Source organism: Furipterus horrens, unplaced genomic scaffold, assembly GCF_987537825.1.
Source record: "Furipterus horrens unplaced genomic scaffold, mFurHor1.1.pri manual_scaffold_8, whole genome shotgun sequence".
NCBI classification, from domain to species: domain Eukaryota; kingdom Metazoa; phylum Chordata; class Mammalia; order Chiroptera; family Furipteridae; genus Furipterus; species Furipterus horrens.
In genome coordinates, this window is record NW_028327178.1 from 23,201,884 (window position 1) to 23,210,739 (window position 8,856).

Consider the following 8,856-nt stretch of genomic DNA (forward strand, 5'->3'; position numbering starts at 1 on the left):
TTTCCCCTTTCTTTCCCCCTCCGTCTTCCCTTTTGCTGTTTCCCCCTCTCTCAATTTTCTCCTTTTGGCTTTCCTTCATTTCCTCTCCCCTCCCCCCATGCCCTTGATCACACTCTCTCCCCACGGCTCCTCCTCTTCCCCACTCTACTGCTTTCCCTGCCCATCTCCACCCCTCCTCTCATCTCATTCATCTTCTTCTCTCCATCCTTGTTTCCCCCTCCCTTGATTTTTCTAACTTCCTCTATTCTGGTTGGCGTATCTTCCTAGCCTTTATTCCTCTGGGTTTGGAAGTTTTAATTTCAAATGCCACTCATCTTAAGGAGTAAATAAATCAGGGATCTGAAGGAAAAAGGGGGAAAGATGAGGTCTGATTTAATTTCTTTCTTTTTCTGTCAAGCACAATCCTTGGGAGTTTTATAGAAACAAGTGAAAAGAACATCAGCTTTGCTTGTTTCACTCTCCAGGTGAGGAAATGGGGGTGAGGAGATCAGCGGCCATCTGAGCACTCCTGCCTGGAAGCATGTAATTGCAATTAGGCATCTGTTTTCCAATCCTTTCTAGAGATTCGATCTATCTGCCTGGAATTCCGTGTACTGCATACATTTATGTATTTGCAAAAATAGCTCCATAGCTACAGTCTGACATGTATCATCACAACAAGTTCTCTATGCAGCATATGCCCATTTTCCAAATGAGGTCAGTGGCCCAAGTAAGCGTTGGTAAGAAGAATCCTCAGCTGTTTGAGAGGAAAGTAGTGCCTTCTATCCCAGAGCCTGAAAACTGGGGTGAAACTTGGCAGTCTGGAATCACATCCTTCTGGATGCCAAGTTCAAATGGGGCCTGATGAGCTGAGGGGGAGTGAAGCTGAGGGGGTCTGGAACCTGCTGCTTAAGGAAGGAGGGAGCAGGCACAGGAAAGAGAGGTCAGGAGGAATGTTCTCAGATTAATGTAACAACGCTGGAGTTTCCCAGAGCCTCCTGGGTGTGCTTCAGAATATAAGAGGGCAGCTTGGCAAAGGTGATCCTACAGTGGGATCTGTGTGCTCTGAATAAAGGTACTTGGCAAAGGACTTAATGAGGTTTAACCCCCAAGCACTCTCAGCTCCCTAAGGTGGGCGACAGCCCTGGAAGGAGAGAGGTCTTTATCTTGGCAGATGGATCTTGTAGGCTTACCTGATCAGGAACTGCACCTTGAAATGCAAAGAATAAATTAATCAAATAAATAAGTAAACAAATAAATACATAAATAAATCTAAATGGCAAGCTCTCCTTTTCAAAATGGTTTAAGAAAGCAACCTCAGAAACTTCTTTTAGTGAAGAATGTAGCAACCTTGTGTAGAGCAGGCATTTTCTCTGCCTGATTTAACCAAACTCTTTTCAGCCACACGGTGCTAAAGACACCGCTTGACTTCTGTGCTACAGGCTCTTAGTCTTAATGGTGCTGCCATCTCTGCTTCACTGAGATTCCTCAGAGCTTGCTTAGCCATGGGTGTAGTAATTAGACTTGATTATTCATTCCCAATAAATGAGTCGAGTAACTGGGAGTACACAGGATAGAAGTGGGGATGTGGTCATCACCTGAAATTGAGAGTCAAGAAAATAGCATGGAAGTCTTACTGAATATAAGGGAAGATTAAGAGTATTTCAGGGAAGGATGTGTGGTCTTTGTTTGATCCCTCATTCTAGCTAAACTCAAAACAAAAAAGAGAACAGGAAGATGGGAGAGGAACATGATGGATTGTCATCAGATTACCAGCGTAAAGATAAAGTCTCCACAAATGCTGCATTGGATTCTGGAATTAGGAGATCCGCAACCCACGAGGTGGGTCCGCTCTGTAGATGTCAGGTTTCTCATCTGCAATACAATGTGTAATAGGTATGTGGCAGTACAGTGGTGTGGGGAGAATAATTCCTATTCTGGCTACATTACCAGTCTTATGAGACTAAATAGCAAAATGCATGCAAAATCACATTGGAAAATATAGCAAACTGCTGTGCAAATAAAGATAAAGGCATTTTTATAATTTTATAAAAGTCTTCTCTGTTCTTGGTTCCTTTTCTAAGTCCATTACTTCTATGCCTTCTCTCCTGCTTTCAACATTTCCCTCTTTATCTATGGGCCACAGCTGTCTGATTTGAGTAGTGAGTCTGATACAAATAGATAACAGAGCTGTTATACATGGCGAGCTCAGCAGGAGAAGGAAAGTAGGAAACTACTTGAACTACCTTCTTTAAAGTGAAGGACCATATAAAGTATCCACTGATTTATTAATATAGAAATTTACTCATTTATTACGTATTTATATAGGGTCCACTATATAACAGGCACTGTACTAGATATTTAGGATATGGCAACAAATAATACATAGTCATCCTCTTGAGATTGTCAGGGTCTAGTACTTTCTTGGAGGTGTTCCTAGAAAAATGTTATCATATGTTCTCTAAGAGAAGTCCAGAACTTTGGGAGACCGTATAGGTATCTTCTAAGCAGAGTATGTGTATTGTTTTGGAGGGATAGACTTCACCATATGTAAAAGTGAATACATACAGGGTGGGGCAAAAGTGGTCTTACTGTTGTTCATAGATTTTCATAGACAAGACAAGAACAAGAGGAAGGAATAAGTATAAAGTTGGCCATGAAGTTGGGTTAATAGAGTAAAGAAGGAGCAATTATATAGCACAGCAGCGGTGAGGTAGAGAGTTTCAGAAATAAAGTAGAGGAGCATATGGTTTGCATATGGGTAAGTCTGCATGGCTGAATTGACTCTTAAACATTCCTAAGCATTGCACTTAGTAAGTGCTTTCTGAGCTAAATCATACCATTCAGAAGAATTCAGAATATAATTCCAATATTCTGTATCAAAAGGAAGAGATCATTTTTATTTACTCCATCAGTCTACCCAGATTTTTATCTCTTTTATGACAACTCAATAGCAAATTAATTCAACAAATATTTACTGGAACCTCTCTGTGTAAGCGCCTTAGAGATTCAAAGATACTAAGAGCCTTGGGATTTTCAAAGGTGAATCAAATGTTTTGGGTAGATATTGCCCCTGGGGAATTAATAGAATGACAGAGAAAATACAGCATACATAAAGATGGCTCTGTAAAATGTGAGAAGCCATGAGAGAGAGATGTCTAATCTTCTATGGGGATTCAAGGAAAGCCATAATCATTTTGAGCTGAGAGTCCCAGGGAGAATTAGGAAAGGGCACAGGAAGGAAGTAACATTGACCAGGGAAGTTATGAGATGATGAGGAAATGGGTGTTTCATATGAAGGAAATAAATTGAATCAAGATATTGAAGGAAATGTGGCACATAAATAAAAAACAGTGAGCTCTGTGAGGGCAATGTTGGGAAATTAAAGTTGCAAAGGTGAGTTTGGGCTCAGTTACAAGATATGAAATCACTTAAAACTTAAAAAGCTCATACTTTATTCTACAGCCAACAGGGAGCCAATGACAAGTGTGTGTGTGTGTGTATGTGGTAATGTTATGATAAGAACTGCATGTCATGAAAATTATTAATCCAGCTATCAATCAACACATATTTGTTGAATGATCTACTCATCGCTAGGTATTATGCTAAATGCTGATGAGAATTACAAAATGAATATATCACATAATCCCTGATCTGAAAAATCTTCCTTTTGGGTAAGAAATAAATGCCATATTCAAAGGAGGACAACTAATTATTGAATTATTTTATAATTCATTTGGGATAAAAAGTGACACTTGTAATACTTTTTGGTTTCCATTGAGTATAACCTGGAGTCATTCATGGTTGCAAATTTGTCTTTGTTCTTAGTTTTTAATCTCTTAGCTGGTTCTAAATCACTGCATATAGAAGGGAAATTACATAGCAAATTCGAGCACTTCAAACTCACTACCCTGAGCAAACTTATAAAAAAAAATTTCCAAGGCTCTTTTCTCCCCCCAACTGTGAAGTGCATTAAGCTGAATGGAGAGTCTTCATTTCAGTGATTAATTGTGTATTGTATTGTCCTAGAACCTGATATTTAATTATCCTAAAATGTTTTATGAATATAGATTATGTGTCTCCAGGATCATACAAGTGGACCAGAGATGTTGTTGAGTGATCTTTTCTCTAATCAATGTAAATTTTCCCAGAGACAGGCAGTGACTTGTTCATTGTCTGACTTTGAGCTATAGCTACATTTGGAGAAAAGGACATACCACCATAGAGCATCCTTTATTTCAGGTCACAACTGGAATTTGGATGCTTATACCAGTCTCAGTTGACAATCCTGGCTTAGTTCCTTGCCAGTTAGGCAGACATACATGCACGCATCATTGACAATATACAACGTGAAATAAGTTTTATTTTTGTTTTGTGGTTGTCATGTTTTGTTTTACTTATTTATTTATTTTTTGGAGTGGGGCAACCCCAAAGAAAATGCTTGCCCTTTACTGGTAGAAATCTTATGGAAGAACTTTTTCTTTGTTAACATCACCACCATCACCCTCTTCATCATGGCATTGCTGTCAACTTCATCATCAAAATTTTACTATATACGCCCATGAGTTGGTTCTGTGTTTGGCTATTTTGTTCACTATAAAAGGGATGTATTAGTATCCTTTATGGACAAGAGATGCCATGATTATCTTCATATAAATAGACTATTCTGTCAGGTAATAGAATCAGACTGTGTTCTTGGTCAGATGACTTTGCAAGATGAACTAACTGAGATATGGAGCTTAGCCTGAGGCCACAAGATATAATGTGTGTAAAGTTAGAACCTATACTTCTTTATGGGTTAGATCTTGTTCACTCTGTACAGAGTCCACTGGGCTAATTGCCTACAGGCAAATAGGGAAATGAGAGTTAATGTACTAGGTGCATGTGAAGGCACTGAATGTCTCCTCAAAACAGCTGCTTCCCTCAAAACCTTTTCCCATGTTTTTCCTCCTATGGGAAGTTTTTCTTGGCTTTTTTCAGCCATACATTAAACCAGTCTTAAAATTGGCACAGATACAAGCCCACATCTGGATGATATTATTCTTCCCAAAAGAACTTAGCCTGTGAACTGGTAAGAATTTAAATAAAATATTTGAAAATTAGATTTATTCCCTTGCTCTAATGTTTCTACAGGTATTCATATTTTCTGGTTTAGCAGCCACATCACTCAATATTGTTGAGTGTGAAAACGGTGCGTGAAAATGTTGTGGGCTGACAGACGTTTTGAACTTCTCTATCTCCCCAGCTGCACCAGATCTAACAGCCTGAAAGTGATTTCCCTTTATGACATTTCATACCACATTGCAAATCTAAATTGAGGCCTGTTTCCTAAATATATTTAAATATTAGCTGAATATAAAAATGTGAATACAGCCAACAATCCATGAATACGCAAATGTATTTCAAAACATTCTGCACTGTGAGAATCAGAAAATGGCATATCTGGGACAAGTGAAGATGGATACAAAAGACCAAAATGGAAGCATGCCTATCTGTGTATCTAAGCATTACTATTGTGTCTATCACCATAGTGCCTGGGCCTTTTGTTGAGAAACATTTCTCCTTCTTAATGATGATAAACTCAGGAATATGCAGGAACAAGAGAGCTAATTTATAAATAACATGAACCTCATCCATAATGGCCAGTATCGGGAGGCCATTATGTAGATGCATCCAGATCATTAAGTGGCAAGGTTGGCAACGTTACAAATTCTTTATCCATGAGCAGAGGCCAGAAAGGAATGGGAGACAGGAAGAAGGGGTAAGAGGCAGGTGTTCTTTTTTGTTTTGGAGATCACCATAATTATCTCGAATTTCAGATTTTAGCATTGCTTGCACCTGTAATGTACTGCTGCCCTTCATAACCAAGTTGTTGGTTTACAGACTTCTTTGTGAAAATTATTTCTAGAAATGAAAGAGGCCTAGATAGATTCAATAAAAAGCATATTATATGGCATGGCTTTGTTTTTCTTGTGGGTTACATAAAATTTCCTATTTACATAGTTACCAGTGATGCAACTAAATCTACACTGATATGCTTTATCTGAAACATGTAGCAATCCATCATGACTGGTGACTCGGCCAAGGTTGAGTCCAATGTCATAGTATTCCCTTTAACTTTTTAATAGAAAACCTTGGTTTCCCATCTTTTTTCTGCTGAGGCAGTTTTCAATGTATCCTACACAGAATAAGGATTTTCTAATTAGCTTGCAGTATAGAGTAGATCCCATAAATAAATATTTGTTAATAGAATAATTTTAATGGGAATGAACTATGTGTTTTTCTTTTTTTTTAAATAATCACCCAAAGATCAAAAACAATTATGGAACAAATCCTGTAACTTGAATTGTTTTAATTTTATGCTTCTATATCATTTTCAATTTTTATCTATACATTTTACTGGAGATTATTAACCAAATAAAAATTCACTTTAAGAGAGCTTATAATGTTCTTTTTGTTCTTTAAGGACTGAATAAGTTTTTTTCTTTTTTGTCATACTAAAAATAACTTGTATATACTTCCATTTTCTTGCATTTGTCTAACATGATCTGAACTTCTATAGGGTAGGTAGGAACAGGTGTTCTTTGTACTTGAGAAACCCAAAAGGAGAAGTGTCATTTGCCTTTGTGTAGCTCCCCGGGTGCTATGTCAAATTCTACAAACATAGTGAACGAATGACTGATTCTGGACCTCCCTGTGCATAAAGTCTGGGGATAGTACCATATTCGTCGGCAGCCGTCCGTCTCGAGAGACGACGGTGTAGCTTCTTAAGAGTCTATCTGCACCGCCGAGAATGGCTGTGCAGTCCGACTCGGGAGTGACAAGGTATCTGTCTCCTCCCGTGTTGAATCGACATCTTACGATGACGCTGGAGTGTCCTCTCCAGTGAAGCTGAAGCTACAGAGCCTGGGCAGGGTGATATGGAGGGTCTGCTGTTGCCCATGCAGCAGACCCCCCCTCTCTTCGCAGCTGAAGGGTCCAAGGGAAAGACGGAGTCAATACAGCTTGGCTTCAGGTGCGCCGCAGGAGTTGCCGGTGTTGACTACAACGTCAAACCGCCTTAGGGACTCCGGCTCCGGATTTTCTGTCGGGGTTTACTCCCTTAGCCTTTCCCCTGAAGAGGTATGCTGCAAGGCAGCGGAGGTGTTTTGGAGTCAGAGTTTTCCTTCTCTGATGTACCATATTAGATGCTGAATAAAAGGTGAACTATTTAAAACATAACTCTTGATCTTGAATTACATTTAGAAAGGGAGAAAAGGCCTATGTACATAGATAATTAGCCATGTAATGTAACATGTGATATGGTGGTTGAGATATCAAACACTACCAATACTCATATGAAGGCATTTCGTATTGAGACTTTCAAGGAAGTCTCCTTGGGAGAGGTAGGTGCTGACTTGAAGTTTGGGGCAGATTTTGATTGGTGGAGACACTTGTAGTGGGTGGCAATTAGGGAACAATGTGGGGCAATGTGTGAAAGCACATCTGCATAAAGCATATCCAGAGGGCATTATGCAGATCAATGTTATTAGGGCAAAATTTATATGAGAGGATGGTGTGAGAAAAATTTGTCTGACCAGGTTTGGGCTACATGGTGAAGGGCTTTGAATAGCCTAAGGAGTTTAATCATATAGGCCAGAGGAGTCTACTCAAGTTTCTTTAAATGAAATAAATTGCTTCAGAATTATGTATCTAAGAGCTGGCAGGACTCTTGTGAGACCATCAACTGCTAGCCCATGTTCTCATATAACAAACCTAGACAGGTAGTATTATACCAACCTGGACAGGTAGTATTTCTTGTGGAACATTCTAACTCCCTAGTCAAGTAGATCCCTATGTTTTTTTTTTTTTTTCAGTTAAGATGTTGACTCACTGCAATCCCAAGTGGACAAACCCATTTTCACAAATCCAAGCCTAGTCTTGTTCATCTTGGACACATTTATGGGATAACTTTGATTACCTCAGACGCCTGAAAGCCTGACACTTGTCAGAAGTCGATATCCTGGTCACCCAGCTGAATTTCAGCTCGTTTTATAATTGTGATATATAGAGATGAAATGAAAGTAATAACACTCTACTCCCTCACCTGAAGATTCTTCTTACCCATCTGCTCTGATGTCTCTGTAACAATATTATGAAGTTGTATTTGACATGATGATCCAATGATGACCAGGGTGATTCTCAGTGCAGCAATCTTAGTCTCATCTCTTGCATTCCCTTTTTACTTCCATGCACTGTGCGAGTTAAAGCTAGGTAAGCATTATTTCCCTTTTTAAGTACATTAAGGATGGATACTGGGCAGCCACGAGGATAAATTAATTGTCTGCTTAATGCAGCAGAGTGCATTATCTTACTCAGAAGTGGAAATCTTTAGCTCCCAGGTAGCAGTACGATAGGAAAAACCAACCATCTACTTCTCAGGGATTCAAAATATCCCAAAATGGGGCAGCCGGGGAGGACTTGGGACAAGAGTAAAATGTGTGCACTTGTTGAGATAGCATATGGGCCATGTCCTGGACTGTTCTGTATTTTCTTCTTTTCCTCTGATAGCTGTCCTCTGGCCATTTTCTGCCCCAGAAGAGGGCTGGCCTCATTGCTCTCAAGTGCACTCATTCTGTTTCTCCAGGGCCCTAGAACTTGCAGTCTGTTTTCCTGCAGGAGCTCAGAACGCCTGCCTCCAGCTAGATACCCGCTCCTTTGTTCTCGCTCTATTTATCCTCCACCCATTCTAGCTGTGCCCTCTCCAGGACACTTCCTGTGTTTATACCAACCCACACTCTCATTGAGTTCACCTCCCAGCCACGCAGGGCGAAGGCCCGTGCTGCACCACCTGGGATTGCATCTTATATGCTTATTCTCATTTCTGGTTGCTCAATA